Source organism: Micromesistius poutassou (genome assembly GCF_964030765.1).
Source record: "Micromesistius poutassou genome assembly, chromosome: 8".
Taxonomy (NCBI): domain Eukaryota; kingdom Metazoa; phylum Chordata; class Actinopteri; order Gadiformes; family Gadidae; genus Micromesistius; species Micromesistius poutassou.
This window is the reverse complement of record NC_140278.1, coordinates 1,469,597-1,497,136: the sequence shown is the minus strand read 5'-3', so window position 1 is coordinate 1,497,136 and position 27,540 is coordinate 1,469,597. Positions and strand designations below refer to the sequence as shown.

Genomic DNA, 27,540 nt, shown 5'->3' with positions numbered 1-27,540 from the left:
AGGTTGTCACGTTCGCCTCACAAACGAGAGGTCCCCGGTGTGGAAGCATCTGGAATTGTACACATTGACAGAAACGGTACCCGTCACAGGTGAACAAATACAGACTCTTATTGATTGAAGGTTCCCGTCACACAAATGCACACACCTTTAGATTGAATAGAAAGCAAGCTAGATTTTATTTCAAGCAGTCAGCCAAATTACAGACAGATATTCATAAAAAACACATTTTGTATGAGTTGCAAAATCATGAAATTGTAGTTTCTGTAGTGTAGTGGTTATCACGTTCGCCTAACACGCGAAAGGTCCCCGGTTCAAAACCGGGCGGAAACATCTTGGCATTGATACATTATTGAACCTTACAACAAAAGCTAGCTGCCACCAGTTAACATCTACAGCCATTCGAAATGGAATATCAAACAATCTGCAATGGTGATCAAGCAGTCAGAGAATGTGCCTGTAGATGGTTCTCAAAGACGACAATTTTGATGAGGTGCGGGAAGCTGCAGTGTGGTGTTTATCACGTTCGCCTTACATGCACAATGTCCTGGGTTTAAGAACAGGCGGAAATTTCTTGACTCTAGAACATGTATCATGTTCGCCTTACACGTGAAAGGTCCCCGGTTCCAAACATGTGTGTGAAGTAGACAACAAAACTTGTTGATTTAAGTACCTTCATGAATGATGACAATTTCATTGGGGTGCAGAAAGCAGTCAGCGTAGTATCCGTAGTGTAGTAGTTATCACGTTCGCCTCACAAATGAAAGGTCCCCGTTTCCAAACATGTTGGTGAAGTAGACAAAAAGACATGTTTATTTAAGTACCTTCATGAATGACGGCAATTTCATTGGGGTGCAGAAAGTACTGAATGTAGTTTCCGTAGTGTAGTGGTTATCACGTTCGCCTCACACGCGAAAGGTCCCCGGTTCGAAACCGGGCGGAAACAACTGGCATTGTTTACATTTACAGAAAGGCCACCCGTCCCACAATCGCAGGCACATTTAGATTGAATTGAAGGCAGACAGAGATTCTGACAGATATTCATAAAAAACACATTTTGGATGAGTTGCAAGAAAATGTAGTTGTAGTTTCCGTAGTGTAGTGGTTATCACGTTCGCCTCACACGCGGAAGGTCCCCGGTTCGAAACCGGGCGGAAACAGCTTGAAATTGATACGTTAGTGAACGATACAGCGAAAGCTAGCTGCCACCAGTTAACATCTACAGCCATTCGAGACGGGATGCCAAACAGTCTGCATTGGTGATCAAGCAGTCAGAGAATGTGCCTGCAGGTTATTCTCAAAGACAACATTTCTGATGAGGTGCGGGAAGCTGTAGTGTTGCGTTTATCACATTCACCTTACATGCAAAATGTCCTCTATTTAAGGCCAGGCGGAAATTTCTTGACTTTGAAACACTCTAGAACATGAATAGGAGAGCCACATGTCTTGAGGAAACTTCAGTCATTGGGAGATGGAACACCGAACCGTCTATATTTTTGGAGCAAGGAGGAGGCCATATTCCTTAAAAAAACAATCTCAAACGTTGAAATGTCTATAGTTAAAAATGTTTCTGCCAGGCTTTGAACCCAGACCTTTCTTATATAAGGCTAACTTGTTAACCAAAAAACCTTGCAACACCAGCTGTTTGTAAATATGCTGGCTAAATACCCTGTGCTTTCAGTAGGCTTTGCATGTTTGAGATAAAACTAAAAAAAAAATGCAATGAGGAGGAAGAGCAAACATGACGTTTCTATAGTGTAGTGGTTATCACGTTCGCCTTACACGCGAAAGGTCCCCGGTTCGAAACCGGGTAGAAACTTCTGTGTGAAGTAGACAACGAGAGTTGTTTATATAAGTACCGTCATGAATGCCGACACCTTCATTGGTGTGCATGAAGCTCCATGTCAAGGTTCTGTGGTGTAGAGGTTGTCACGTTCGCCTCACAAACGAGAGGTCCCCGGTGTGGAAGCATCTGGAATTGTACACATTGACAGAAACGGTACCCGTCACAGGTGAACAAATACAGACTCTTATTGATTGAAGGTACCCGTCACACAAATGCACACACCTTTAGATTGAATAGAAAGCAAGCTAGATTTTATTTCAAGCAGTCAGCCAAATTACCGACAGATATTCATAAAAAACACATTTTGTATGAGTTGCAAAATTATGAAATTGTAGTTTCCGTAGTGTAGTGGTTATCACGTTCGCCTAACACGCGAAAGGTCCCCGGTTCAAAACCGGGCGGAAACATCTTGGCATTGATACATTATTGAACCTTACAACAAAAGCTAGCTGCCACCAGTTAACATCTACAGCCATTCGAAATGGAATATCAAACAATCTGCAATGGTGATCAAGCAGTCAGAGAATGTGCCTGTAGATGGTTCTCAAAGACGACAATTTTGATGAGGTGCGGGAAGCTGCAGTGTGGTGTTTATCACGTTCGCCTTACATGCACAATGTCCTGGGTTTAAGAACGGGCGGAAATTTCTTGACTCTAGAACATGTATCATGTTCGCCTTACACGTGAAAGGTCCCCGGTTCCAAACATGTGTGTGAAGTAGACAACAAAACTTGTTGATTTAAGTACCTTCATGAATGATGACAATTTCATTGGGGTGCAGAAGGCAGTCAGTGTAGTATCCGTAGTGTAGTAGTTATCACGTTCGCCTCACAAATGAAAGGTCCCCGTTTCCAAACATGTTGGTGAAGTAGACAAAAAGACATGTTTATTTAAGTACCTTCATGAATGACGGCAATTTCATTGGGGTGCAGAAAGTACTGAATGTAGTTTCAGTAGTGTAGTGGTTATCACGTTCGCCTCACACGCGAAAGGTCCCCGGTTCGAAACCGGGCGGAAACAACTGGAATTGTTTACATTTACAGAAAGGCCACCCGTCCCACAATCGCAGGCACATTTAGATTGAATTGAAGGCAGACAGAGATTCTGACAGATATTCATAAAAAACACATTTTGGATGAGTTGCAAGAAAATGTAGTTGTAGTTTCCGTAGTGTAGTGGTTATCACGTTCGCCTCACACGAGGAAGGTCCCCGGTTCGAAACCGGGCGGAAACAGCTTGAAATTGATACGTTAGTGAACGATACAGCGAAAGCTAGCTGCCACCAGTTAACATCTACAGCCATCTGAGACGGGATGCCAAACAGTCTGCATTGGTGATCAAGCAGTCAGAGAATGTGCCTGTAGCTTATTCTCAAAGACAACATTTCTGATGAGGTGCGGGAAGCTGTAGTGTTGCGTTTATCACATTCACCTTACATGCAAAATGTCCTCTATTTAAGGCCAGGCGGAAATTTCTTGACTTTGAAACACTCTAGAACATGAATAGGAGAGCCACATGTCTTGAGGAAACTTCAGTCATTGGGAGATGGAACACCGAACCGTCTATATTTTTGGAGCAAGGAGGAGGCCATATTCCTTAAAAAAACAATCTCAAACGTTGAAATGTCTATAGTTAAAAATGTTTCTGCCAGGCTTTGAACCCAGACCTTTCTTATATAAGGCTAACTTGTTAACCAAAAAACCTTGCAACACCAGCTGTTTGTAAATATGCTGGCTAAATACCCTGTGCTTTCAGTAGGCTTTGCATGTTTGAGATAAAACTAAAAAAAAAATGCAATGAGGAGGAAGAGCAAACATGACGTTTCTATAGTGTAGTGGTTATCACGTTCGACTTACACGCGAAAGGTCCCCGGTTCGAAACCGGGTAGAAACTTCTGTGTGAAGTAGACAACGAGAGTTGTTTATATAAGTACCGTCATGAATGCCGACACCTTCATTGGTGTGCATGAAGCTCCATGTCAAGGTTCTGTGGTGTAGAGGTTGTCACGTTCGCCTCACAAACGAGAGGTCCCCGGTGTGGAAGCATCTGGAATTGTACACATTGACAGAAACGGTACCCGTCACAGGTGAACAAATACAGACTCTTATTGATTGAAGGTACCCGTCACACAAATGCACACACCTTTAGATTGAATAGAAAGCAAGCTAGATTTTATTTCAAGCAGTCAGCCAAATTACCGACAGATATTCATAAAAAACACATTTTGTATGAGTTGCAAAATTATGAAATTGTAGTTTCCGTAGTGTAGTGGTTATCACGTTCGCCTAACACGCGAAAGGTCCCCGGTTCAAAACCGGGCGGAAACATCTTGGCATTGATACATTATTGAACCTTACAACAAAAGCTAGCTGCCACCAGTTAACATCTACAGCCATTCGAAATGGAATATCAAACAATCTGCAATGGTGATCAAGCAGTCAGAGAATGTGCCTGTAGATGGTTCTCAAAGACGACAATTTTGATGAGGTGCGGGAAGCTGCAGTGTGGTGTTTATCACGTTCGCCTTACATGCACAATGTCCTGGGTTTAAGAACGGGCGGAAATTTCTTGACTCTAGAACATGTATCATGTTCGCCTTACACGTGAAAGGTCCCCGGTTCCAAACATGTGTGTGAAGTAGACAACAAAACTTGTTGATTTAAGTACCTTCATGAATGATGACAATTTCATTGGGGTGCAGAAGGCAGTCAGTGTAGTATCCGTAGTGTAGTAGTTATCACGTTCGCCTCACAAATGAAAGGTCCCCGTTTCCAAACATGTTGGTGAAGTAGACAAAAAGACATGTTTATTTAAGTACCTTCATGAATGACGGCAATTTCATTGGGGTGCAGAAAGTACTGAATGTAGTTTCCGTAGTGTAGTGGTTATCACGTTCGCCTCACACGCGAAAGGTCCCCGGTTCGAAACCGGGCGGAAACAACTGGCATTGTTTACATTTACAGAAAGGCCACCCGTCCCACAATCGCAGGCACATTTAGATTGAATTGAAGGCAGACAGAGATTCTGACAGATATTCATAAAAAACACATTTTGGATGAGTTGCAAGAAAATGTAGTTGTAGTTTCCGTAGTGTAGTGGTTATCACGTTCGCCTCACACGCGGAAGGTCCCCGGTTCGAAACCGGGCGGAAACAGCTTGAAATTGATACGTTAGTGAACGATACAGCGAAAGCTAGCTGCCACCAGTTAACATCTACAGCCATTCGAGACGGGATGCCAAACAGTCTGCATTGGTGATCAAGCAGTCAGAGAATGTGCCTGCAGGTTATTCTCAAAGACAACATTTCTGATGAGGTGCGGGAAGCTGTAGTGTTGCGTTTATCACATTCACCTTACATGCAAAATGTCCTCTATTTAAGGCCAGGCGGAAATTTCTTGACTTTGAAACACTCTAGAACATGAATAGGAGAGCCACATGTCTTGAGGAAACTTCAGTCATTGGGAGATGGAACACCGAACCGTCTATATTTTTGGAGCAAGGAGGAGGCCATATTCCTTAAAAAAACAATCTCAAACGTTGAAATGTCTATAGTTAAAAATGTTTCTGCCAGGCTTTGAACCCAGACCTTTCTTATATAAGGCTAACTTGTTAACCAAAAAACCTTGCAACACCAGCTGTTTGTAAATATGCTGGCTAAATACCCTGTGCTTTCAGTAGGCTTTGCATGTTTGAGATAAAACTAAAAAAAAAATGCAATGAGGAGGAAGAGCAAACATGACGTTTCTGTAGTGTAGTGGTTATCACGTTCGCCTTACACGCGAAAGGTCCCCGGTTCGAAACCGGGTAGAAACTTCTGTGTGAAGTAGACAACGAGAGTTGTTTATATAAGTACCGTCATGAATGCCGACACCTTCATTGGTGTGCATGAAGCTCCATGTCAAGGTTCTGTGGTGTAGAGGTTGTCACGTTCGCCTCACAAACCAGAGGTCCCCGGTGTGGAAGCATCTGGAATTGTACACATTGACAGAAACGGTACCCGTCACAGGTGAACAAATACAGACTCTTATTGATTGAAGGTTCCCGTCACACAAATGCACACACCTTTAGATTGAATAGAAAGCAAGCTAGATTTTATTTCAAGCAGTCAGCCAAATTACAGACAGATATTCATAAAAAACACATTTTGTATGAGTTGCAAAATCATGAAATTGTAGTTTCCGTAGTGTAGTGGTTATCACGTTCGCCTAACACGCGAAAGGTCCCCGGTTCAAAACCGGGCGGAAACATCTTGGCATTGATACATTATTGAACCTTACAACAAAAGCTAGCTGCCACCAGTTAACATCTACAGCCATTCGAAATGGAATATCAAACAATCTGCAATGGTGATCAAGCAGTCAGAGAATGTGCCTGTAGATGGTTCTCAAAGACGACAATTTTGATGAGGTGCGGGAAGCTGCAGTGTGGTGTTTATCACGTTCGCCTTACATGCACAATGTCCTGGGTTTAAGAACGGGCGGAAATTTCTTGACTCTAGAACATGTATCATGTTCGCCTTACACGTGAAAGGTCCCCGGTTCCAAACATGTGTGTGAAGTAGACAACAAAACTTGTTGATTTAAGTACCTTCATGAATGATGACAATTTCATTGGGGTGCAGAAAGCAGTCAGCGTAGTATCCGTAGTGTAGTAGTTATCACGTTCGCCTCACAAATGAAAGGTCCCCGTTTCCAAACATGTTGGTGAAGTAGACAAAAAGACATGTTTATTTAAGTACCTTCATGAATGACGGCAATTTCATTGGGGTGCAGAAAGTACTGAATGTAGTTTCCGTAGTGTAGTGGTTATCACGTTCGCCTCACACGTGAAAGGTCCCCGGTTCGAAACCGGGCGGAAACAACTGGAATTGTTTACATTTACAGAAAGGCCACCCGTCCCACAATCGCAGGCACATTTAGATTGAATTGAAGGCAGACAGAGATTCTGACAGATATTCATAAAAAACACATTTTGGATGAGTTGCAAGAAAATGTAGTTGTAGTTTCCGTAGTGTAGTGGTTATCACGTTCGCCTCACACGCGGAAGGTCCCCGGTTCGAAACCGGGCGGAAACAGCTTGAAATTGATACGTTAGTGAACGATACAGCGAAAGCTAGCTGCCACCAGTTAACATCTACAGCCATTCGAGACGGGATGCCAAACAGTCTGCATTGGTGATCAAGCAGTCAGAGAATGTGCCTGCAGGTTATTCTCAAAGACAACATTTCTGATGAGGTGCGGGAAGCTGTAGTGTTGCGTTTATCACATTCACCTTACATGCAAAATGTCCTCTATTTAAGGCCAGGCGGAAATTTCTTGACTTTGAAACACTCTAGAACATGAATAGGAGAGCCACATGTCTTGAGGAAACTTCAGTCATTGGGAGATGGAACACCGAACCGTCTATATTTTTGGAGCAAGGAGGAGGCCATATTCCTTAAAAAAACAATCTCAAACGTTGAAATGTCTATAGTTAAAAATGTTTCTGCCAGGCTTTGAACCCAGACCTTTCTTATATAAGGCTAACTTGTTAACCAAAAAACCTTGCAACACCAGCTGTTTGTAAATATGCTGGCTAAATACCCTGTGCTTTCAGTAGGCTTTGCATGTTTGAGATAAAACTAAAAAAAAAATGCAATGAGGAGGAAGAGCAAACATGACGTTTCTATAGTGTAGTGGTTATCACGTTCGCCTTACACGCGAAAGGTCCCCGGTTCGAAACCGGGTAGAAACTTCTGTGTGAAGTAGACAACGAGAGTTGTTTATATAAGTACCGTCATGAATGCCGACACCTTCATTGGTGTGCATGAAGCTCCATGTCAAGGTTCTGTGGTGTAGAGGTTGTCACGTTCGCCTCACAAACGAGAGGTCCCCGGTGTGGAAGCATCTGGAATTGTACACATTGACAGAAACGGTACCCGTCACAGGTGAACAAATACAGACTCTTATTGATTGAAGGTACCCGTCACACAAATGCACACACCTTTAGATTGAATAGAAAGCAAGCTAGATTTTATTTCAAGCAGTCAGCCAAATTACCGACAGATATTCATAAAAAACACATTTTGTATGAGTTGCAAAATTATGAAATTGTAGTTTCCGTAGTGTAGTGGTTATCACGTTCGCCTAACACGCGAAAGGTCCCCGGTTCAAAACCGGGCGGAAACATCTTGGCATTGATACATTATTGAACCTTACAACAAAAGCTAGCTGCCACCAGTTAACATCTACAGCCATTCGAAATGGAATATCAAACAATCTGCAATGGTGATCAAGCAGTCAGAGAATGTGCCTGTAGATGGTTCTCAAAGACGACAATTTTGATGAGGTGCGGGAAGCTGCAGTGTGGTGTTTATCACGTTCGCCTTACATGCACAATGTCCTGGGTTTAAGAACGGGCGGAAATTTCTTGACTCTAGAACATGTATCATGTTCGCCTTACACGTGAAAGGTCCCCGGTTCCAAACATGTGTGTGAAGTAGACAACAAAACTTGTTGATTTAAGTACCTTCATGAATGATGACAATTTCATTGGGGTGCAGAAGGCAGTCAGTGTAGTATCCGTAGTGTAGTAGTTATCACGTTCGCCTCACAAATGAAAGGTCCCCGTTTCCAAACATGTTGGTGAAGTAGACAAAAAGACATGTTTATTTAAGTACCTTCATGAATGACGGCAATTTCATTGGGGTGCAGAAAGTACTGAATGTAGTTTCAGTAGTGTAGTGGTTATCACGTTCGCCTCACACGCGAAAGGTCCCCGGTTCGAAACCGGGCGGAAACAACTGGAATTGTTTACATTTACAGAAAGGCCACCCGTCCCACAATCGCAGGCACATTTAGATTGAATTGAAGGCAGACAGAGATTCTGACAGATATTCATAAAAAACACATTTTGGATGAGTTGCAAGAAAATGTAGTTGTAGTTTCCGTAGTGTAGTGGTTATCACGTTCGCCTCACACGCGGAAGGTCCCCGGTTCGAAACCGGGCGGAAACAGCTTGAAATTGATACGTTAGTGAACGATACAGCGAAAGCTAGCTGCCACCAGTTAACATCTACAGCCATTCGAGACGGGATGCCAAACAGTCTGCATTGGTGATCAAGCAGTCAGAGAATGTGCCTGCAGGTTATTCTCAAAGACAACATTTCTGATGAGGTGCGGGAAGCTGTAGTGTTGCGTTTATCACATTCACCTTACATGCAAAATGTCCTCTATTTAAGGCCAGGCGGAAATTTCTTGACTTTGAAACACTCTAGAACATGAATAGGAGAGCCACATGTCTTGAGGAAACTTCAGTCATTGGGAGATGGAACACCGAACCGTCTATATTTTTGGAGCAAGGAGGAGGCCATATTCCTTAAAAAAACAATCTCAAACGTTGAAATGTCTATAGTTAAAAATGTTTCTGCCAGGCTTTGAACCCAGACCTTTCTTATATAAGGCTAACTTGTTAACCAAAAAACCTTGCAACACCAGCTGTTTGTAAATATGCTGGCTAAATACCCTGTGCTTTCAGTAGGCTTTGCATGTTTGAGATAAAACTAAAAAAAAAATGCAATGAGGAGGAAGAGCAAACATGATGTTTCTATAGTGTAGTGGTTATCACGTTCGCCTTACACGCGAAAGGTCCCCGGTTCGAAACCGGGTAGAAACTTCTGTGTGAAGTAGACAACGAGAGTTGTTTATATAAGTACCGTCATGAATGCCGACACCTTCATTGGTGTGCATGAAGCTCCATGTCAAGGTTCTGTGGTGTAGAGGTTGTCACGTTCGCCTCACAAACGAGAGGTCCCCGGTGTGGAAGCATCTGGAATTGTACACATTGACAGAAACGGTACCCGTCACAGGTGAACAAATACAGACTCTTATTGATTGAAGGTACCCGTCACACAAATGCACACACCTTTAGATTGAATAGAAAGCAAGCTAGATTTTATTTCAAGCAGTCAGCCAAATTACCGACAGATATTCATAAAAAACACATTTTGTATGAGTTGCAAAATTATGAAATTGTAGTTTCCGTAGTGTAGTGGTTATCACGTTCGCCTAACACGCGAAAGGTCCCCGGTTCAAAACCGGGCGGAAACATCTTGGCATTGATACATTATTGAACCTTACAACAAAAGCTAGCTGCCACCAGTTAACATCTACAGCCATTCGAAATGGAATATCAAACAATCTGCAATGGTGATCAAGCAGTCAGAGAATGTGCCTGTAGATGGTTCTCAAAGACGACAATTTTGATGAGGTGCGGGAAGCTGCAGTGTGGTGTTTATCACGTTCGCCTTACATGCACAATGTCCTGGGTTTAAGAACGGGCGGAAATTTCTTGACTCTAGAACATGTATCATGTTCGCCTTACACGTGAAAGGTCCCCGGTTCCAAACATGTGTGTGAAGTAGACAACAAAACTTGTTGATTTAAGTACCTTCATGAATGATGACAATTTCATTGGGGTGCAGAAGGCAGTCAGTGTAGTATCCGTAGTGTAGTAGTTATCACGTTCGCCTCACAAATGAAAGGTCCCCGTTTCCAAACATGTTGGTGAAGTAGACAAAAAGACATGTTTATTTAAGTACCTTCATGAATGACGGCAATTTCATTGGGGTGCAGAAAGTACTGAATGTAGTTTCCGTAGTGTAGTGGTTATCACGTTCGCCTCACACGCGAAAGGTCCCCGGTTCGAAACCGGGCGGAAACAACTGGAATTGTTTACATTTACAGAAAGGCCACCCGTCCCACAATCGCAGGCACATTTAGATTGAATTGAAGGCAGACAGAGATTCTGACAGATATTCATAAAAAACACATTTTGGATGAGTTGCAAGAAAATGTAGTTGTAGTTTCCGTAGTGTAGTGGTTATCACGTTCGCCTCACACGCGGAAGGTCCCCGGTTCGAAACCGGGCGGAAACAGCTTGAAATTGATACGTTAGTGAACGATACAGCGAAAGCTAGCTGCCACCAGTTAACATCTACAGCCATTCGAGACGGGATGCCAAACAGTCTGCATTGGTGATCAAGCAGTCAGAGAATGTGCCTGCAGGTTATTCTCAAAGACAACATTTCTGATGAGGTGCGGGAAGCTGTAGTGTTGCGTTTATCACATTCACCTTACATGCAAAATGTCCTCTATTTAAGGCCAGGCGGAAATTTCTTGACTTTGAAACACTCTAGAACATGAATAGGAGAGCCACATGTCTTGAGGAAACTTCAGTCATTGGGAGATGGAACACCGAACCGTCTATATTTTTGGAGCAAGGAGGAGGCCATATTCCTTAAAAAAACAATCTCAAACGTTGAAATGTCTATAGTTAAAAATGTTTCTGCCAGGCTTTGAACCCAGACCTTTCTTATATAAGGCTAACTTGTTAACCAAAAAACCTTGCAACACCAGCTGTTTGTAAATATGCTGGCTAAATACCCTGTGCTTTCAGTAGGCTTTGCATGTTTGAGATAAAACTAAAAAAAAAATGCAATGAGGAGGAAGAGCAAACATGACGTTTCTGTAGTGTAGTGGTTATCACGTTCGCCTTACACGCGAAAGGTCCCCGGTTCGAAACCGGGTAGAAACTTCTGTGTGAAGTAGACAACGAGAGTTGTTTATATAAGTACCGTCATGAATGCCGACACCTTCATTGGTGTGCATGAAGCTCCATGTCAAGGTTCTGTGGTGTAGAGGTTGTCACGTTCGCCTCACAAACGAGAGGTCCCCGGTGTGGAAGCATCTGGAATTGTACACATTGACAGAAACGGTACCCGTCACAGGTGAACAAATACAGACTCTTATTGATTGAAGGTTCCCGTCACACAAATGCACACACCTTTAGATTGAATAGAAAGCAAGCTAGATTTTATTTCAAGCAGTCAGCCAAATTACAGACAGATATTCATAAAAAACACATTTTGTATGAGTTGCAAAATCATGAAATTGTAGTTTCCGTAGTGTAGTGGGTATCACGTTCGCCTAACACGCGAAAGGTCCCCGGTTCAAAACCGGGCGGAAACATCTTGGCATTGATACATTATTGAACCTTACAACAAAAGCTAGCTGCCACCAGTTAACATCTACAGCCATTCGAAATGGAATATCAAACAATCTGCAATGGTGATCAAGCAGTCAGAGAATGTGCCTGTAGATGGTTCTCAAAGACGACAATTTTGATGAGGTGCGGGAAGCTGCAGTGTGGTGTTTATCACGTTCGCCTTACATGCACAATGTCCTGGGTTTAAGAACGGGCGGAAATTTCTTGACTCTAGAACATGTATCATGTTCGCCTTACACGTGAAAGGTCCCCGGTTCCAAACATGTGTGTGAAGTAGACAACAAAACTTGTTGATTTAAGTACCTTCATGAATGATGACAATTTCATTGGGGTGCAGAAAGCAGTCAGCGTAGTATCCGTAGTGTAGTAGTTATCACGTTCGCCTCACAAATGAAAGGTCCCCGTTTCCAAACATGTTGGTGAAGTAGACAAAAAGACATGTTTATTTAAGTACCTTCATGAATGACGGCAATTTCATTGGGGTGCAGAAAGTACTGAATGTAGTTTCCGTAGTGTAGTGGTTATCACGTTCGCCTCACACGCGAAAGGTCCCCGGTTCGAAACCGGGCGGAAACAACTGGAATTGTTTACATTTACAGAAAGGCCACCCGTCCCACAATCGCAGGCACATTTAGATTGAATTGAAGGCAGACAGAGATTCTGACAGATATTCATAAAAAACACATTTTGGATGAGTTGCAAAAAATGTAGTTGTAGTTTCCGTAGTGTAGTGGTTATCACGTTCGCCTCACACGCGGAAGGTCCCCGGTTCGAAACCGGGCGGAAACAGCTTGAAATTGATACGTTAAGTGAACGATACAGCGAAAGCTAGCTGCCACCAGTTAACATCTACAGCCATTCGAGACGGGATGCCAAACAGTCTGCATTGGTGATCAAGCAGTCAGAGAATGTGCCTGCAGGTTATTCTCAAAGACAACATTTCTGATGAGGTGCGGGAAGCTGTAGTGTTGCGTTTATCACATTCACCTTACATGCAAAATGTCCTCTATTTAAGGCCAGGCGGAAATTTCTTGACTTTGAAACACTCTAGAACATGAATAGGAGAGCCACATGTCTTGAGGAAACTTCAGTCATTGGGAGATGGAACACCGAACCGTCTATATTTTTGGAGCAAGGAGGAGGCCATATTCCTTAAAAAAACAATCTCAAACGTTGAAATGTCTATAGTTAAAAATGTTTCTGCCAGGCTTTGAACCCAGACCTTTCTTATATAAGGCTAACTTGTTAACCAAAAAACCTTGCAACACCAGCTGTTTGTAAATATGCTGGCTAAATACCCTGTGCTTTCAGTAGGCTTTGCATGTTTGAGATAAAACTAAAAAAAAAATGCAATGAGGAGGTAGAGTAAACATGACGTTTCTATAGTGTAGTGGTTATCACGTTCGCCTTACATGCGAAAGGTCCCCGGTTCGAAACCGGGTAGAAACTTCTGTGTGAAGTAGACAACGAGAGTTGTTTATATAAGTACCGTCATGAATGCCGACACCTTCATTGGTGTGCATGAAGCTCCATGTCAAGGTTCTGTGGTGTAGAGGTTGTCACGTTCGCCTCACAAACGAGAGGTCCCCGGTGTGGAAGCATCTGGAATTGTACACATTTACAGAAACGGTACCCGTCACAGGTGAACAAATACAGACTCTTATTGATTGAAGGTACCCGTCACACAAATGCACACACCTTTAGATTGAATAGAAAGCAAGCTAGATTTTATTTCAAGCAGTCAGGCAAATTACCGACAGATATTCATAAAAAACACATTTTGTATGAGTTGCAAAATTATGAAATTGTAGTTTCCGTAGTGTAGTGGTTATCACGTTCGCCTAACACGCGAAAGGTCCCCGGTTCAAAACCGGGCGGAAACATCTTGGCATTGATACATTATTGAACCTTACAACAAAAGCTAGCTGCCACCAGTTAACATCTACAGCCATTCGAAATGGAATATCAAACAATCTGCAATGGTGATCAAGCAGTCAGAGAATGTGCCTGTAGATGGTTCTCAAAGACGACAATTTTGATGAGGTGCGGGAAGCTGCAGTGTGGTGTTTATCACGTTCGCCTTACATGCACAATGTCCTGGGTTTAAGAACGGGCGGAAATTTCTTGACTCTAGAACATGTATCATGTTCGCCTTACACGTGAAAGGTCCCCGGTTCCAAACATGTGTGTGAAGTAGACAACAAAACTTGTTGATTTAAGTACCTTCATGAATGATGACAATTTCATTGGGGTGCAGAAAGCAGTCAGCGTAGTATCCGTAGTGTAGTAGTTATCACGTTCGCCTCACAAATGAAAGGTCCCCGTTTCCAAACATGTTGGTGAAGTAGACAAAAAGACATGTTTATTTAAGTACCTTCATGAATGACGGCAATTTCATTGGGGTGCAGAAAGTACTGAATGTAGTTTCCGTAGTGTAGTGGTTATCACGTTCGCCTCACACGCGAAAGGTCCCCGGTTCGAAACCGGGCGGAAACAACTGGAATTGTTTACATTTACAGAAAGGCCACCCGTCCCACAATCGCAGGCACATTTAGATTGAATTGAAGGCAGACAGAGATTCTGACAGATATTCATAAAAAACACATTTTGGATGAGTTGCAAGAAAATGTAGTTGTAGTTTCCGTAGTGTAGTGGTTATCACGTTCGCCTCACACGCGGAAGGTCCCCGGTTCGAAACCGGGCGGAAACAGCTTGAAATTGATACGTTAGTGAACGATACAGCGAAAGCTAGCTGCCACCAGTTAACATCTACAGCCATTCGAGACGGGATGCCAAACAGTCTGCATTGGTGATCAAGCAGTCAGAGAATGTGCCTGCAGGTTATTCTCAAAGACAACATTTCTGATGAGGTGCGGGAAGCTGTAGTGTTGCGTTTATCACATTCACCTTACATGCAAAATGTCCTCTATTTAAGGCCAGGCGGAAATTTCTTGACTTTGAAACACTCTAGAACATGAATAGGAGAGCCACATGTCTTGAGGAAACTTCAGTCATTGGGAGATGGAACACCGAACCGTCTATATTTTTGGAGCAAGGAGGAGGCCATATTCCTTAAAAAAACAATCTCAAACGTTGAAATGTCTATAGTTAAAAATGTTTCTGCCAGGCTTTGAACCCAGACCTTTCTTATATAAGGCTAACTTGTTAACCAAAAAACCTTGCAACACCAGCTGTTTGTAAATATGCTGGCTAAATACCCTGTGCTTTCAGTAGGCTTTGCATGTTTGAGATAAAACTAAAAAAAAAATGCAATGAGGAGGAAGAGCAAACATGACGTTTCTATAGTGTAGTGGTTATCACGTTCGCCTTACACGCGAAAGGTCCCCGGTTCGAAACCGGGTAGAAACTTCTGTGTGAAGTAGACAACGAGAGTTGTTTATATAAGTACCGTCATGAATGCCGACACCTTCATTGGTGTGCATGAAGCTCCATGTCAAGGTTCTGTGGTGTAGAGGTTGTCACGTTCGCCTCACAAACGAGAGGTCCCCGGTGTGGAAGCATCTGGAATTGTACACATTGACAGAAACGGTACCCGTCACAGGTGAACAAATACAGACTCTTATTGATTGAAGGTACCCGTCACACAAATGCACACACCTTTAGATTGAATAGAAAGCAAGCTAGATTTTATTTCAAGCAGTCAGCCAAATTACCGACAGATATTCATAAAAAACACATTTTGTATGAGTTGCAAAATTATGAAATTGTAGTTTCCGTAGTGTAGTGGTTATCACGTTCGCCTAACACGCGAAAGGTCCCCGGTTCAAAACCGGGCGGAAACATCTTGGCATTGATACATTATTGAACCTTACAACAAAAGCTAGCTGCCACCAGTTAACATCTACAGCCATTCGAAATGGAATATCAAACAATCTGCAATGGTGATCAAGCAGTCAGAGAATGTGCCTGTAGATGGTTCTCAAAGACGACAATTTTGATGAGGTGCGGGAAGCTGCAGTGTGGTGTTTATCACGTTCGCCTTACATGCACAATGTCCTGGGTTTAAGAACGGGCGGAAATTTCTTGACTCTAGAACATGTATCATGTTCGCCTTACACGTGAAAGGTCCCCGGTTCCAAACATGTGTGTGAAGTAGACAACAAAACTTGTTGATTTAAGTACCTTCATGAATGATGACAATTTCATTGGGGTGCAGAAGGCAGTCAGTGTAGTATCCGTAGTGTAGTAGTTATCACGTTCGCCTCACAAATGAAAGGTCCCCGTTTCCAAACATGTTGGTGAAGTAGACAAAAAGACATGTTTATTTAAGTACCTTCATGAATGACGGCAATTTCATTGGGGTGCAGAAAGTACTGAATGTAGTTTCAGTAGTGTAGTGGTTATCACGTTCGCCTCACACGCGAAAGGTCCCCGGTTCGAAACCGGGCGGAAACAACTGGAATTGTTTACATTTACAGAAAGGCCACCCGTCCCACAATCGCAGGCACATTTAGATTGAATTGAAGGCAGACAGAGATTCTGACAGATATTCATAAAAAACACATTTTGGATGAGTTGCAAGAAAATGTAGTTGTAGTTTCCGTAGTGTAGTGGTTATCACGTTCGCCTCACACGCGGAAGGTCCCCGGTTCGAAACCGGGCGGAAACAGCTTGAAATTGATACGTTAGTGAACGATACAGCGAAAGCTAGCTGCCACCAGTTAACATCTACAGCCATTCGAGACGGGATGCCAAACAGTCTGCATTGGTGATCAAGCAGTCAGAGAATGTGCCTGCAGGTTATTCTCAAAGACAACATTTCTGATGAGGTGCGGGAAGCTGTAGTGTTGCGTTTATCACATTCACCTTACATGCAAAATGTCCTCTATTTAAGGCCAGGCGGAAATTTCTTGACTTTGAAACACTCTAGAACATGAATAGGAGAGCCACATGTCTTGAGGAAACTTCAGTCATTGGGAGATGGAACACCGAACCGTCTATATTTTTGGAGCAAGGAGGAGGCCATATTCCTTAAAAAAACAATCTCAAACGTTGAAATGTCTATAGTTAAAAATGTTTCTGCCAGGCTTTGAACCCAGACCTTTCTTATATAAGGCTAACTTGTTAACCAAAAAACCTTGCAACACCAGCTGTTTGTAAATATGCTGGCTAAATACCCTGTGCTTTCAGTAGGCTTTGCATGTTTGAGATAAAACTAAAAAAAAAATGCAATGAGGAGGAAGAGCAAACATGACGTTTCTGTAGTGTAGTGGTTATCACGTTCGCCTTACACGCGAAAGGTCCCCGGTTCGAAACCGGGTAGAAACTTCTGTGTGAAGTAGACAACGAGAGTTGTTTATATAAGTACCGTCATGAATGCCGACACCTTCATTGGTGTGCATGAAGCTCCATGTCAAGGTTCTGTGGTGTAGAGGTTGTCACGTTCGCCTCACAAACGAGAGGTCCCCGGTGTGGAAGCATCTGGAATTGTACACATTGACAGAAACGGTACCCGTCACAGGTGAACAAATACAGACTCTTATTGATTGAAGGTTCCCGTCACACAAATGCACACACCTTTAGATTGAATAGAAAGCAAGCTAGATTTTATTTCAAGCAGTCAGCCAAATTACAGACAGATATTCATAAAAAACACATTTTGTATGAGTTGCAAAATCATGAAATTGTAGTTTCTGTAGTGTAGTGGTTATCACGTTCGCCTAACACGCGAAAGGTCCCCGGTTCAATACCGGGCGGAAACATCTTGGCATTGATACATTATTGAACCTTACAACAAAAGCTAGCTGCCACCAGTTAACATCTACAGCCATTCGAAATGGAATATCAAACAATCTGCAATGGTGATCAAGCAGTCAGAGAATGTGCCTGTAGATGGTTCTCAAAGACGACAATTTTGATGAGGTGCGGGAAGCTGCAGTGTGGTGTTTATCACGTTCGCCTTACATGCACAATGTCCTGGGTTTAAGAACAGGCGGAAATTTCTTGACTCTAGAACATGTATCATGTTCGCCTTACACGTGAAAGGTCCCCGGTTCCAAACATGTGTGTGAAGTAGACAACAAAACTTGTTGATTTAAGTACCTTCATGAATGATGACAATTTCATTGGGGTGCAGAAAGCAGTCAGCGTAGTATCCGTAGTGTAGTAGTTATCACGTTCGCCTCACAAATGAAAGGTCCCCGTTTCCAAACATGTTGGTGAAGTAGACAAAAAGACATGTTTATTTAAGTACCTTCATGAATGACGGCAATTTCATTGGGGTGCAGAAAGTACTGAATGTAGTTTCCGTAGTGTAGTGGTTATCACGTTCGCCTCACACGCGAAAGGTCCCCGGTTCGAAACAGGGCGGAAACAACTGGCATTGTTTACATTTACAGAAAGGCCACCCGTCCCACAATCGCAGGCACATTTAGATTGAATTGAAGGCAGACAGAGATTCTGACAGATATTCATAAAAAACACATTTTGGATGAGTTGCAAGAAAATGTAGTTGTAGTTTCCGTAGTGTAGTGGTTATCACGTTCGCCTCACACGCGGAAGGTCCCCGGTTCGAAACCGGGCGGAAACAGCTTGAAATTGATACGTTAGTGAACGATACAGCGAAAGCTAGCTGCCACCAGTTAACATCTACAGCCATTCGAGACGGGATGCCAAACAGTCTGCATTGGTGATCAAGCAGTCAGAGAATGTGCCTGCAGGTTATTCTCAAAGACAACATTTCTGATGAGGTGCGGGAAGCTGTAGTGTTGCGTTTATCACATTCACCTTACATGCAAAATGTCCTCTATTTAAGGCCAGGCGGAAATTTCTTGACTTTGAAACACTCTAGAACATGAATAGGAGAGCCACATGTCTTGAGGAAACTTCAGTCATTGGGAGATGGAACACCGAACCGTCTATATTTTTGGAGCAAGGAGGAGGCCATATTCCTTAAAAAAACAATCTCAAACGTTGAAATGTCTATAGTTAAAAATGTTTCTGCCAGGCTTTGAACCCAGACCTTTCTTATATAAGGCTAACTTGTTAACCAAAAAACCTTGCAACACCAGCTGTTTGTAAATATGCTGGCTAAATACCCTGTGCTTTCAGTAGGCTTTGCATGTTTGAGATAAAACTAAAAAAAAAATGCAATGAGGAGGAAGAGCAAACATGACGTTTCTATAGTGTAGTGGTTATCACGTTCGCCTTACACGCGAAAGGTCCCCGGTTCGAAACCGGGTAGAAACTTCTGTGTGAAGTAGACAACGAGAGTTGTTTATATAAGTACCGTCATGAATGCCGACACCTTCATTGGTGTGCATGAAGCTCCATGTCAAGGTTCTGTGGTGTAGAGGTTGTCACGTTCGCCTCACAAACGAGAGGTCCCCGGTGTGGAAGCATCTGGAATTGTACACATTGACAGAAACGGTACCCGTCACAGGTGAACAAATACAGACTCTTATTGATTGAAGGTACCCGTCACACAAATGCACACACCTTTAGATTGAATAGAAAGCAAGCTAGATTTTATTTCAAGCAGTCAGCCAAATTACCGACAGATATTCATAAAAAACACATTTTGTATGAGTTGCAAAATTATGAAATTGTAGTTTCCGTAGTGTAGTGGTTATCACGTTCGCCTAACACGCGAAAGGTCCCCGGTTCAAAACCGGGCGGAAACATCTTGGCATTGATACATTATTGAACCTTACAACAAAAGCTAGCTGCCACCAGTTAACATCTACAGCCATTCGAAATGGAATATCAAACAATCTGCAATGGTGATCAAGCAGTCAGAGAATGTGCCTGTAGATGGTTCTCAAAGACGACAATTTTGATGAGGTGCGGGAAGCTGCAGTGTGGTGTTTATCACGTTCGCCTTACATGCACAATGTCCTGGGTTTAAGAACGGGCGGAAATTTCTTGACTCTAGAACATGTATCATGTTCGCCTTACACGTGAAAGGTCCCCGGTTCCAAACATGTGTGTGAAGTAGACAACAAAACTTGTTGATTTAAGTACCTTCATGAATGATGACAATTTCATTGGGGTGCAGAAGGCAGTCAGCGTAGTATCCGTAGTGTAGTAGTTATCACGTTCGCCTCACAAATGAAAGGTCCCCGTTTCCAAACATGTTGGTGAAGTAGACAAAAAGACATGTTTATTTAAGTACCTTCATGAATGACGGCAATTTCATTGGGGTGCAGAAAGTACTGAATGTAGTTTCCGTAGTGTAGTGGTTATCACGTTCGCCTCACACGCGAAAGGTCCCCGGTTCGAAACCGGGCGGAAACAACTGGAATTGTTTACATTTACAGAAAGGCCACCCGTCCCACAATCGCAGGCACATTTAGATTGAATTGAAGGCAGACAGAGATTCTGACAGATATTCATAAAAAACACATTTTGGATGAGTTGCAAGAAAATGTAGTTGTAGTTTCCGTAGTGTAGTGGTTATCACGTTCGCCTCACACGCGGAAGGTCCCCGGTTCGAAACCGGGCGGAAACAGCTTGAAATTGATACGTTAGTGAACGATACAGCGAAAGCTAGCTGCCACCAGTTAACATCTACAGCCATTCGAGACGGGATGCCAAACAGTCTGCATTGGTGATCAAGCAGTCAGAGAATGTGCCTGCAGGTTATTCTCAAAGACAACATTTCTGATGAGGTGCGGGAAGCTGTAGTGTTGCGTTTATCACATTCACCTTACATGCAAAATGTCCTCTATTTAAGGCCAGGCGGAAATTTCTTGACTTTGAAACACTCTAGAACATGAATAGGAGAGCCACATGTCTTGAGGAAACTTCAGTCATTGGGAGATGGAACACCGAACCGTCTATATTTTTGGAGCAAGGAGGAGGCCATATTCCTTAAAAAAACAATCTCAAACGTTGAAATGTCTATAGTTAAAAATGTTTCTGCCAGGCTTTGAACCCAGACCTTTCTTATATAAGGCTAACTTGTTAACCAAAAAACCTTGCAACACCAGCTGTTTGTAAATATGCTGGCTAAATACCCTGTGCTTTCAGTAGGCTTTGCATGTTTGAGATAAAACTAAAAAAAAAATGCAATGAGGAGGAAGAGCAAACATGACGTTTCTATAGTGTAGTGGTTATCACGTTCGCCTTACACGCGAAAGGTCCCCGGTTCGAAACCGGGTAGAAACTTCTGTGTGAAGTAGACAACGAGAGTTGTTTATATAAGTACCGTCATGAATGCCGACACCTTCATTGGTGTGCATGAAGCTCCATGTCAAGGTTCTGTGGTGTAGAGGTTGTCACGTTCGCCTCACAAACGAGAGGTCCCCGGTGTGGAAGCATCTGGAATTGTACACATTGACAGAAACGGTACCCGTCACAGGTGAACAAATACAGACTCTTATTGATTGAAGGTACCCGTCACACAAATGCACACACCTTTAGATTGAATAGAAAGCAAGCTAGATTTTATTTCAAGCAGTCAGCCAAATTACCGACAGATATTCATAAAAAACACATTTTGTATGAGTTGCAAAATTATGAAATTGTAGTTTCCGTAGTGTAGTGGTTATCACGTTCGCCTAACACGCGAAAGGTCCCCGGTTCAAAACCGGGCGGAAACATCTTGGCATTGATACATTATTGAACCTTACAACAAAAGCTAGCTGCCACCAGTTAACATCTACAGCCATTCGAAATGGAATATCAAACAATCTGCAATGGTGATCAAGCAGTCAGAGAATGTGCCTGTAGATGGTTCTCAAAGACGACAATTTTGATGAGGTGCGGGAAGCTGCAGTGTGGTGTTTATCACGTTCGCCTTACATGCACAATGTCCTGGGTTTAAGAACGGGCGGAAATTTCTTGACTCTAGAACATGTATCATGTTCGCCTTACACGTGAAAGGTCCCCGGTTCCAAACATGTGTGTGAAGTAGACAACAAAACTTGTTGATTTAAGTACCTTCATGAATGATGACAATTTCATTGGGGTGCAGAAGGCAGTCAGTGTAGTATCCGTAGTGTAGTAGTTATCACGTTCGCCTCACAAATGAAAGGTCCCCGTTTCCAAACATGTTGGTGAAGTAGACAAAAAGACATGTTTATTTAAGTACCTTCATGAATGACGGCAATTTCATTGGGGTGCAGAAAGTACTGAATGTAGTTTCAGTAGTGTAGTGGTTATCACGTTCGCCTCACACGCGAAAGGTCCCCGGTTCGAAACCGGGCGGAAACAACTGGAATTGTTTACATTTACAGAAAGGCCACCCGTCCCACAATCGCAGGCACATTTAGATTGAATTGAAGGCAGACAGAGATTCTGACAGATATTCATAAAAAACACATTTTGGATGAGTTGCAAGAAAATGTAGTTGTAGTTTCCGTAGTGTAGTGGTTATCACGTTCGCCTCACACGCGGAAGGTCCCCGGTTCGAAACCGGGCGGAAACAGCTTGAAATTGATACGTTAGTGAACGATACAGCGAAAGCTAGCTGCCACCAGTTAACATCTACAGCCATTCGAGACGGGATGCCAAACAGTCTGCATTGGTGATCAAGCAGTCAGAGAATGTGCCTGCAGGTTATTCTCAAAGACAACATTTCTGATGAGGTGCGGGAAGCTGTAGTGTTGCGTTTATCACATTCACCTTACATGCAAAATGTCCTCTATTTAAGGCCAGGCGGAAATTTCTTGACTTTGAAACACTCTAGAACATGAATAGGAGAGCCACATGTCTTGAGGAAACTTCAGTCATTGGGAGATGGAACACCGAACCGTCTATATTTTTGGAGCAAGGAGGAGGCCATATTCCTTAAAAAAACAATCTCAAACGTTGAAATGTCTATAGTTAAAAATGTTTCTGCCAGGCTTTGAACCCAGACCTTTCTTATATAAGGCTAACTTGTTAACCAAAAAACCTTGCAACACCAGCTGTTTGTAAATATGCTGGCTAAATACCCTGTGCTTTCAGTAGGCTTTGCATGTTTGAGATAAAACTAAAAAAAAAATGCAATGAGGAGGAAGAGCAAACATGACGTTTCTGTAGTGTAGTGGTTATCACGTTCGCCTTACACGCGAAAGGTCCCCGGTTCGAAACCGGGTAGAAACTTCTGTGTGAAGTAGACAACGAGAGTTGTTTATATAAGTACCGTCATGAATGCCGACACCTTCATTGGTGTGCATGAAGCTCCATGTCAAGGTTCTGTGGTGTAGAGGTTGTCACGTTCGCCTCACAAACGAGAGGTCCCCGGTGTGGAAGCATCTGGAATTGTACACATTGACAGAAACGGTACCCGTCACAGGTGAACAAATACAGACTCTTATTGATTGAAGGTTCCCGTCACACAAATGCACACACCTTTAGATTGAATAGAAAGCAAGCTAGATTTTATTTCAAGCAGTCAGCCAAATTACAGACAGATATTCATAAAAAACACATTTTGTATGAGTTGCAAAATCATGAAATTGTAGTTTCTGTAGTGTAGTGGTTATCACGTTCGCCTAACACGCGAAAGGTCCCCGGTTCAATACCGGGCGGAAACATCTTGGCATTGATACATTATTGAACCTTACAACAAAAGCTAGCTGCCACCAGTTAACATCTACAGCCATTCGAAATGGAATATCAAACAATCTGCAATGGTGATCAAGCAGTCAGAGAATGTGCCTGTAGATGGTTCTCAAAGACGACAATTTTGATGAGGTGCGGGAAGCTGCAGTGTGGTGTTTATCACGTTCGCCTTACATGCACAATGTCCTGGGTTTAAGAACAGGCGGAAATTTCTTGACTCTAGAACATGTATCATGTTCGCCTTACACGTGAAAGGTCCCCGGTTCCAAACATGTGTGTGAAGTAGACAACAAAACTTGTTGATTTAAGTACCTTCATGAATGATGACAATTTCATTGGGGTGCAGAAAGCAGTCAGCGTAGTATCCGTAGTGTAGTAGTTATCACGTTCGCCTCACAAATGAAAGGTCCCCGTTTCCAAACATGTTGGTGAAGTAGACAAAAAGACATGTTTATTTAAGTACCTTCATGAATGACGGCAATTTCATTGGGGTGCAGAAAGTACTGAATGTAGTTTCCGTAGTGTAGTGGTTATCACGTTCGCCTCACACGCGAAAGGTCCCCGGTTCGAAACAGGGCGGAAACAACTGGCATTGTTTACATTTACAGAAAGGCCACCCGTCCCACAATCGCAGGCACATTTAGATTGAATTGAAGGCAGACAGAGATTCTGACAGATATTCATAAAAAACACATTTTGGATGAGTTGCAAGAAAATGTAGTTGTAGTTTCCGTAGTGTAGTGGTTATCACGTTCGCCTCACACGCGGAAGGTCCCCGGTTCGAAACCGGGCGGAAACAGCTTGAAATTGATACGTTAGTGAACGATACAGCGAAAGCTAGCTGCCACCAGTTAACATCTACAGCCATTCGAGACGGGATGCCAAACAGTCTGCATTGGTGATCAAGCAGTCAGAGAATGTGCCTGCAGGTTATTCTCAAAGACAACATTTCTGATGAGGTGCGGGAAGCTGTAGTGTTGCGTTTATCACATTCACCTTACATGCAAAATGTCCTCTATTTAAGGCCAGGCGGAAATTTCTTGACTTTGAAACACTCTAGAACATGAATAGGAGAGCCACATGTCTTGAGGAAACTTCAGTCATTGGGAGATGGAACACCGAACCGTCTATATTTTTGGAGCAAGGAGGAGGCCATATTCCTTAAAAAAACAATCTCAAACGTTGAAATGTCTATAGTTAAAAATGTTTCTGCCAGGCTTTGAACCCAGACCTTTCTTATATAAGGCTAACTTGTTAACCAAAAAACCTTGCAACACCAGCTGTTTGTAAATATGCTGGCTAAATACCCTGTGCTTTCAGTAGGCTTTGCATGTTTGAGATAAAACTAAAAAAAAAATGCAATGAGGAGGAAGAGCAAACATGACGTTTCTATAGTGTAGTGGTTATCACGTTCGCCTTACACGCGAAAGGTCCCCGGTTCGAAACCGGGTAGAAACTTCTGTGTGAAGTAGACAACGAGAGTTGTTTATATAAGTACCGTCATGAATGCCGACACCTTCATTGGTGTGCATGAAGCTCCATGTCAAGGTTCTGTGGTGTAGAGGTTGTCACGTTCGCCTCACAAACGAGAGGTCCCCGGTGTGGAAGCATCTGGAATTGTACACATTGACAGAAACGGTACCCGTCACAGGTGAACAAATACAGACTCTTATTGATTGAAGGTACCCGTCACACAAATGCACACACCTTTAGATTGAATAGAAAGCAAGCTAGATTTTATTTCAAGCAGTCAGCCAAATTACCGACAGATATTCATAAAAAACACATTTTGTATGAGTTGCAAAATTATGAAATTGTAGTTTCCGTAGTGTAGTGGTTATCACGTTCGCCTAACACGCGAAAGGTCCCCGGTTCAAAACCGGGCGGAAACATCTTGGCATTGATACATTATTGAACCTTACAACAAAAGCTAGCTGCCACCAGTTAACATCTACAGCCATTCGAAATGGAATATCAAACAATCTGCAATGGTGATCAAGCAGTCAGAGAATGTGCCTGTAGATGGTTCTCAAAGACGACAATTTTGATGAGGTGCGGGAAGCTGCAGTGTGGTGTTTATCACGTTCGCCTTACATGCACAATGTCCTGGGTTTAAGAACGGGCGGAAATTTCTTGACTCTAGAACATGTATCATGTTCGCCTTACACGTGAAAGGTCCCCGGTTCCAAACATGTGTGTGAAGTAGACAACAAAACTTGTTGATTTAAGTACCTTCATGAATGATGACAATTTCATTGGGGTGCAGAAGGCAGTCAGTGTAGTATCCGTAGTGTAGTAGTTATCACGTTCGCCTCACAAATGAAAGGTCCCCGTTTCCAAACATGTTGGTGAAGTAGACAAAAAGACATGTTTATTTAAGTACCTTCATGAATGACGGCAATTTCATTGGGGTGCAGAAAGTACTGAATGTAGTTTCCGTAGTGTAGTGGTTATCACGTTCGCCTCACACGCGAAAGGTCCCCGGTTCGAAACCGGGCGGAAACAACTGGAATTGTTTACATTTACAGAAAGGCCACCCGTCCCACAATCGCAGGCACATTTAGATTGAATTGAAGGCAGACAGAGATTCTGACAGATATTCATAAAAAACACATTTTGGATGAGTTGCAAGAAAATGTAGTTGTAGTTTACGTAGTGTAGTGGTTATCACGTTCGCCTCACACGCGGAAGGTCCCCGGTTCGAAACCGGGCGGAAACAGCTTGAAATTGATACGTTAGTGAACGATACAGCGAAAGCTAGCTGCCACCAGTTAACATCTACAGCCATTCGAGACGGGATGCCAAACAGTCTGCATTGGTGATCAAGCAGTCAGAGAATGTGCCTGCAGGTTATTCTCAAAGACAACATTTCTGATGAGGTGCGGGAAGCTGTAGTGTTGCGTTTATCACATTCACCTTACATGCAAAATGTCCTCTATTTAAGGCCAGGCGGAAATTTCTTGACTTTGAAACACTCTAGAACATGAATAGGAGAGCCACATGTCTTGAGGAAACTTCAGTCATTGGGAGATGGAACACCGAACCGTCTATATTTTTGGAGCAAGGAGGAGGCCATATTCCTTAAAAAAACAATCTCAAACGTTGAAATGTCTATAGTTAAAAATGTTTCTGCCAGGCTTTGAACCCAGACCTTTCTTATATAAGGCTAACTTGTTAACCAAAAAACCTTGCAACACCAGCTGTTTGTAAATATGCTGGCTAAATACCCTGTGCTTTCAGTAGGCTTTGCATGTTTGAGATAAAACTAAAAAAAAAATGCAATGAGGAGGAAGAGCAAACATGACGTTTCTGTAGTGTAGTGGTTATCACGTTCGCCTTACACGCGAAAGGTCCCCGGTTCGAAACCGGGTAGAAACTTCTGTGTGAAGTAGACAACGAGAGTTGTTTATATAAGTACCGTCATGAATGCCGACACCTTCATTGGTGTGCATGAAGCTCCATGTCAAGGTTCTGTGGTGTAGAGGTTGTCACGTTCGCCTCACAAACGAGAGGTCCCCGGTGTGGAAGCATCTGGAATTGTACACATTGACAGAAACGGTACCCGTCACAGGTGAACAAATACAGACTCTTATTGATTGAAGGTTCCCGTCACACAAATGCACACACCTTTAGATTGAATAGAAAGCAAGCTAGATTTTATTTCAAGCAGTCAGCCAAATTACAGACAGATATTCATAAAAAACACATTTTGTATGAGTTGCAAAATCATGAAATTGTAGTTTCTGTAGTGTAGTGGTTATCACGTTCGCCTAACACGCGAAAGGTCCCCGGTTCAATACCGGGCGGAAACATCTTGGCATTGATACATTATTGAACCTTACAACAAAAGCTAGCTGCCACCAGTTAACATCTACAGCCATTCGAAATGGAATATCAAACAATCTGCAATGGTGATCAAGCAGTCAGAGAATGTGCCTGTAGATGGTTCTCAAAGACGACAATTTTGATGAGGTGCGGGAAGCTGCAGTGTGGTGTTTATCACGTTCGCCTTACATGCACAATGTCCTGGGTTTAAGAACAGGCGGAAATTTCTTGACTCTAGAACATGTATCATGTTCGCCTTACACGTGAAAGGTCCCCGGTTCCAAACATGTGTGTGAAGTAGACAACAAAACTTGTTG

At 42.8% G+C, this 27,540-nt stretch overlaps 57 non-coding genes across 57 annotated transcripts; all 57 read left to right on the top strand.

Moving 5' to 3' along the window:
* Window positions 1-257: 257 nt before the first annotated feature.
* AC3HAE_022297 (transfer RNA valine (anticodon AAC)) lies at window positions 258-330 on the top strand. The gene has a single exon. It is a non-coding gene; the product is annotated as a tRNA-Val (tRNA).
* A 540-nt stretch (window positions 331-870) lies between these two features.
* On the top strand, window positions 871-943 carry AC3HAE_022296 (transfer RNA valine (anticodon CAC)). Its single transcript has one exon. It is a non-coding gene; the product is annotated as a tRNA-Val (tRNA).
* Window positions 944-1,084: 141 nt separating this feature from the next.
* AC3HAE_022295 (transfer RNA valine (anticodon CAC)) lies at window positions 1,085-1,157 on the top strand. Its single transcript has one exon. It is a non-coding gene; the product is annotated as a tRNA-Val (tRNA).
* A 586-nt stretch (window positions 1,158-1,743) lies between these two features.
* Window positions 1,744-1,816, top strand: AC3HAE_022294 (transfer RNA valine (anticodon UAC)). The gene has a single exon. It is a non-coding gene; the product is annotated as a tRNA-Val (tRNA).
* A 361-nt stretch (window positions 1,817-2,177) lies between these two features.
* AC3HAE_022293 (transfer RNA valine (anticodon AAC)) lies at window positions 2,178-2,250 on the top strand. The gene has a single exon. It is a non-coding gene; the product is annotated as a tRNA-Val (tRNA).
* Window positions 2,251-2,790: 540 nt separating this feature from the next.
* AC3HAE_022292 (transfer RNA valine (anticodon CAC)) lies at window positions 2,791-2,863 on the top strand. The gene has a single exon. It is a non-coding gene; the product is annotated as a tRNA-Val (tRNA).
* Window positions 2,864-3,004: 141 nt separating this feature from the next.
* Window positions 3,005-3,077, top strand: AC3HAE_022291 (transfer RNA valine (anticodon CAC)). Its single transcript has one exon. It is a non-coding gene; the product is annotated as a tRNA-Val (tRNA).
* A 586-nt stretch (window positions 3,078-3,663) lies between these two features.
* AC3HAE_022290 (transfer RNA valine (anticodon UAC)) lies at window positions 3,664-3,736 on the top strand. The gene has a single exon. It is a non-coding gene; the product is annotated as a tRNA-Val (tRNA).
* Window positions 3,737-4,097: 361 nt separating this feature from the next.
* Window positions 4,098-4,170, top strand: AC3HAE_022287 (transfer RNA valine (anticodon AAC)). The gene has a single exon. It is a non-coding gene; the product is annotated as a tRNA-Val (tRNA).
* A 540-nt stretch (window positions 4,171-4,710) lies between these two features.
* AC3HAE_022286 (transfer RNA valine (anticodon CAC)) lies at window positions 4,711-4,783 on the top strand. Its single transcript has one exon. It is a non-coding gene; the product is annotated as a tRNA-Val (tRNA).
* A 141-nt stretch (window positions 4,784-4,924) lies between these two features.
* On the top strand, window positions 4,925-4,997 carry AC3HAE_022285 (transfer RNA valine (anticodon CAC)). Its single transcript has one exon. It is a non-coding gene; the product is annotated as a tRNA-Val (tRNA).
* A 586-nt stretch (window positions 4,998-5,583) lies between these two features.
* Window positions 5,584-5,656, top strand: AC3HAE_022284 (transfer RNA valine (anticodon UAC)). The gene has a single exon. It is a non-coding gene; the product is annotated as a tRNA-Val (tRNA).
* A 361-nt stretch (window positions 5,657-6,017) lies between these two features.
* On the top strand, window positions 6,018-6,090 carry AC3HAE_022283 (transfer RNA valine (anticodon AAC)). Its single transcript has one exon. It is a non-coding gene; the product is annotated as a tRNA-Val (tRNA).
* A 540-nt stretch (window positions 6,091-6,630) lies between these two features.
* AC3HAE_022282 (transfer RNA valine (anticodon CAC)) lies at window positions 6,631-6,703 on the top strand. The gene has a single exon. It is a non-coding gene; the product is annotated as a tRNA-Val (tRNA).
* Window positions 6,704-6,844: 141 nt separating this feature from the next.
* AC3HAE_022281 (transfer RNA valine (anticodon CAC)) lies at window positions 6,845-6,917 on the top strand. The gene has a single exon. It is a non-coding gene; the product is annotated as a tRNA-Val (tRNA).
* A 586-nt stretch (window positions 6,918-7,503) lies between these two features.
* On the top strand, window positions 7,504-7,576 carry AC3HAE_022280 (transfer RNA valine (anticodon UAC)). The gene has a single exon. It is a non-coding gene; the product is annotated as a tRNA-Val (tRNA).
* A 361-nt stretch (window positions 7,577-7,937) lies between these two features.
* Window positions 7,938-8,010, top strand: AC3HAE_022279 (transfer RNA valine (anticodon AAC)). The gene has a single exon. It is a non-coding gene; the product is annotated as a tRNA-Val (tRNA).
* Window positions 8,011-8,550: 540 nt separating this feature from the next.
* AC3HAE_022277 (transfer RNA valine (anticodon CAC)) lies at window positions 8,551-8,623 on the top strand. Its single transcript has one exon. It is a non-coding gene; the product is annotated as a tRNA-Val (tRNA).
* A 141-nt stretch (window positions 8,624-8,764) lies between these two features.
* On the top strand, window positions 8,765-8,837 carry AC3HAE_022275 (transfer RNA valine (anticodon CAC)). The gene has a single exon. It is a non-coding gene; the product is annotated as a tRNA-Val (tRNA).
* A 586-nt stretch (window positions 8,838-9,423) lies between these two features.
* On the top strand, window positions 9,424-9,496 carry AC3HAE_022274 (transfer RNA valine (anticodon UAC)). The gene has a single exon. It is a non-coding gene; the product is annotated as a tRNA-Val (tRNA).
* A 361-nt stretch (window positions 9,497-9,857) lies between these two features.
* Window positions 9,858-9,930, top strand: AC3HAE_022273 (transfer RNA valine (anticodon AAC)). The gene has a single exon. It is a non-coding gene; the product is annotated as a tRNA-Val (tRNA).
* A 540-nt stretch (window positions 9,931-10,470) lies between these two features.
* On the top strand, window positions 10,471-10,543 carry AC3HAE_022272 (transfer RNA valine (anticodon CAC)). The gene has a single exon. It is a non-coding gene; the product is annotated as a tRNA-Val (tRNA).
* A 141-nt stretch (window positions 10,544-10,684) lies between these two features.
* On the top strand, window positions 10,685-10,757 carry AC3HAE_022271 (transfer RNA valine (anticodon CAC)). Its single transcript has one exon. It is a non-coding gene; the product is annotated as a tRNA-Val (tRNA).
* Window positions 10,758-11,343: 586 nt separating this feature from the next.
* On the top strand, window positions 11,344-11,416 carry AC3HAE_022270 (transfer RNA valine (anticodon UAC)). The gene has a single exon. It is a non-coding gene; the product is annotated as a tRNA-Val (tRNA).
* Window positions 11,417-11,777: 361 nt separating this feature from the next.
* Window positions 11,778-11,850, top strand: AC3HAE_022269 (transfer RNA valine (anticodon AAC)). The gene has a single exon. It is a non-coding gene; the product is annotated as a tRNA-Val (tRNA).
* Window positions 11,851-12,390: 540 nt separating this feature from the next.
* On the top strand, window positions 12,391-12,463 carry AC3HAE_022268 (transfer RNA valine (anticodon CAC)). The gene has a single exon. It is a non-coding gene; the product is annotated as a tRNA-Val (tRNA).
* A 140-nt stretch (window positions 12,464-12,603) lies between these two features.
* Window positions 12,604-12,676, top strand: AC3HAE_022266 (transfer RNA valine (anticodon CAC)). The gene has a single exon. It is a non-coding gene; the product is annotated as a tRNA-Val (tRNA).
* Window positions 12,677-13,263: 587 nt separating this feature from the next.
* Window positions 13,264-13,336, top strand: AC3HAE_022265 (transfer RNA valine (anticodon UAC)). The gene has a single exon. It is a non-coding gene; the product is annotated as a tRNA-Val (tRNA).
* A 361-nt stretch (window positions 13,337-13,697) lies between these two features.
* AC3HAE_022263 (transfer RNA valine (anticodon AAC)) lies at window positions 13,698-13,770 on the top strand. Its single transcript has one exon. It is a non-coding gene; the product is annotated as a tRNA-Val (tRNA).
* A 540-nt stretch (window positions 13,771-14,310) lies between these two features.
* Window positions 14,311-14,383, top strand: AC3HAE_022262 (transfer RNA valine (anticodon CAC)). The gene has a single exon. It is a non-coding gene; the product is annotated as a tRNA-Val (tRNA).
* A 141-nt stretch (window positions 14,384-14,524) lies between these two features.
* Window positions 14,525-14,597, top strand: AC3HAE_022261 (transfer RNA valine (anticodon CAC)). The gene has a single exon. It is a non-coding gene; the product is annotated as a tRNA-Val (tRNA).
* A 586-nt stretch (window positions 14,598-15,183) lies between these two features.
* Window positions 15,184-15,256, top strand: AC3HAE_022260 (transfer RNA valine (anticodon UAC)). Its single transcript has one exon. It is a non-coding gene; the product is annotated as a tRNA-Val (tRNA).
* A 361-nt stretch (window positions 15,257-15,617) lies between these two features.
* AC3HAE_022259 (transfer RNA valine (anticodon AAC)) lies at window positions 15,618-15,690 on the top strand. The gene has a single exon. It is a non-coding gene; the product is annotated as a tRNA-Val (tRNA).
* Window positions 15,691-16,230: 540 nt separating this feature from the next.
* Window positions 16,231-16,303, top strand: AC3HAE_022258 (transfer RNA valine (anticodon CAC)). Its single transcript has one exon. It is a non-coding gene; the product is annotated as a tRNA-Val (tRNA).
* A 141-nt stretch (window positions 16,304-16,444) lies between these two features.
* AC3HAE_022257 (transfer RNA valine (anticodon CAC)) lies at window positions 16,445-16,517 on the top strand. Its single transcript has one exon. It is a non-coding gene; the product is annotated as a tRNA-Val (tRNA).
* Window positions 16,518-17,103: 586 nt separating this feature from the next.
* AC3HAE_022255 (transfer RNA valine (anticodon UAC)) lies at window positions 17,104-17,176 on the top strand. Its single transcript has one exon. It is a non-coding gene; the product is annotated as a tRNA-Val (tRNA).
* A 361-nt stretch (window positions 17,177-17,537) lies between these two features.
* Window positions 17,538-17,610, top strand: AC3HAE_022254 (transfer RNA valine (anticodon AAC)). Its single transcript has one exon. It is a non-coding gene; the product is annotated as a tRNA-Val (tRNA).
* Window positions 17,611-18,150: 540 nt separating this feature from the next.
* On the top strand, window positions 18,151-18,223 carry AC3HAE_022253 (transfer RNA valine (anticodon CAC)). Its single transcript has one exon. It is a non-coding gene; the product is annotated as a tRNA-Val (tRNA).
* Window positions 18,224-18,364: 141 nt separating this feature from the next.
* Window positions 18,365-18,437, top strand: AC3HAE_022251 (transfer RNA valine (anticodon CAC)). The gene has a single exon. It is a non-coding gene; the product is annotated as a tRNA-Val (tRNA).
* A 586-nt stretch (window positions 18,438-19,023) lies between these two features.
* Window positions 19,024-19,096, top strand: AC3HAE_022250 (transfer RNA valine (anticodon UAC)). Its single transcript has one exon. It is a non-coding gene; the product is annotated as a tRNA-Val (tRNA).
* Window positions 19,097-19,457: 361 nt separating this feature from the next.
* Window positions 19,458-19,530, top strand: AC3HAE_022249 (transfer RNA valine (anticodon AAC)). Its single transcript has one exon. It is a non-coding gene; the product is annotated as a tRNA-Val (tRNA).
* A 540-nt stretch (window positions 19,531-20,070) lies between these two features.
* On the top strand, window positions 20,071-20,143 carry AC3HAE_022248 (transfer RNA valine (anticodon CAC)). The gene has a single exon. It is a non-coding gene; the product is annotated as a tRNA-Val (tRNA).
* A 141-nt stretch (window positions 20,144-20,284) lies between these two features.
* Window positions 20,285-20,357, top strand: AC3HAE_022247 (transfer RNA valine (anticodon CAC)). The gene has a single exon. It is a non-coding gene; the product is annotated as a tRNA-Val (tRNA).
* Window positions 20,358-20,943: 586 nt separating this feature from the next.
* Window positions 20,944-21,016, top strand: AC3HAE_022246 (transfer RNA valine (anticodon UAC)). The gene has a single exon. It is a non-coding gene; the product is annotated as a tRNA-Val (tRNA).
* A 361-nt stretch (window positions 21,017-21,377) lies between these two features.
* On the top strand, window positions 21,378-21,450 carry AC3HAE_022244 (transfer RNA valine (anticodon AAC)). Its single transcript has one exon. It is a non-coding gene; the product is annotated as a tRNA-Val (tRNA).
* A 540-nt stretch (window positions 21,451-21,990) lies between these two features.
* Window positions 21,991-22,063, top strand: AC3HAE_022243 (transfer RNA valine (anticodon CAC)). Its single transcript has one exon. It is a non-coding gene; the product is annotated as a tRNA-Val (tRNA).
* Window positions 22,064-22,204: 141 nt separating this feature from the next.
* On the top strand, window positions 22,205-22,277 carry AC3HAE_022242 (transfer RNA valine (anticodon CAC)). Its single transcript has one exon. It is a non-coding gene; the product is annotated as a tRNA-Val (tRNA).
* Window positions 22,278-22,863: 586 nt separating this feature from the next.
* On the top strand, window positions 22,864-22,936 carry AC3HAE_022241 (transfer RNA valine (anticodon UAC)). The gene has a single exon. It is a non-coding gene; the product is annotated as a tRNA-Val (tRNA).
* Window positions 22,937-23,297: 361 nt separating this feature from the next.
* On the top strand, window positions 23,298-23,370 carry AC3HAE_022239 (transfer RNA valine (anticodon AAC)). The gene has a single exon. It is a non-coding gene; the product is annotated as a tRNA-Val (tRNA).
* A 540-nt stretch (window positions 23,371-23,910) lies between these two features.
* On the top strand, window positions 23,911-23,983 carry AC3HAE_022238 (transfer RNA valine (anticodon CAC)). The gene has a single exon. It is a non-coding gene; the product is annotated as a tRNA-Val (tRNA).
* A 141-nt stretch (window positions 23,984-24,124) lies between these two features.
* On the top strand, window positions 24,125-24,197 carry AC3HAE_022237 (transfer RNA valine (anticodon CAC)). The gene has a single exon. It is a non-coding gene; the product is annotated as a tRNA-Val (tRNA).
* A 586-nt stretch (window positions 24,198-24,783) lies between these two features.
* On the top strand, window positions 24,784-24,856 carry AC3HAE_022236 (transfer RNA valine (anticodon UAC)). The gene has a single exon. It is a non-coding gene; the product is annotated as a tRNA-Val (tRNA).
* Window positions 24,857-25,217: 361 nt separating this feature from the next.
* AC3HAE_022235 (transfer RNA valine (anticodon AAC)) lies at window positions 25,218-25,290 on the top strand. The gene has a single exon. It is a non-coding gene; the product is annotated as a tRNA-Val (tRNA).
* Window positions 25,291-25,830: 540 nt separating this feature from the next.
* On the top strand, window positions 25,831-25,903 carry AC3HAE_022233 (transfer RNA valine (anticodon CAC)). Its single transcript has one exon. It is a non-coding gene; the product is annotated as a tRNA-Val (tRNA).
* Window positions 25,904-26,044: 141 nt separating this feature from the next.
* On the top strand, window positions 26,045-26,117 carry AC3HAE_022232 (transfer RNA valine (anticodon CAC)). Its single transcript has one exon. It is a non-coding gene; the product is annotated as a tRNA-Val (tRNA).
* Window positions 26,118-26,703: 586 nt separating this feature from the next.
* AC3HAE_022231 (transfer RNA valine (anticodon UAC)) lies at window positions 26,704-26,776 on the top strand. Its single transcript has one exon. It is a non-coding gene; the product is annotated as a tRNA-Val (tRNA).
* A 361-nt stretch (window positions 26,777-27,137) lies between these two features.
* Window positions 27,138-27,210, top strand: AC3HAE_022230 (transfer RNA valine (anticodon AAC)). Its single transcript has one exon. It is a non-coding gene; the product is annotated as a tRNA-Val (tRNA).
* Window positions 27,211-27,540: the final 330 nt, after the last annotated feature.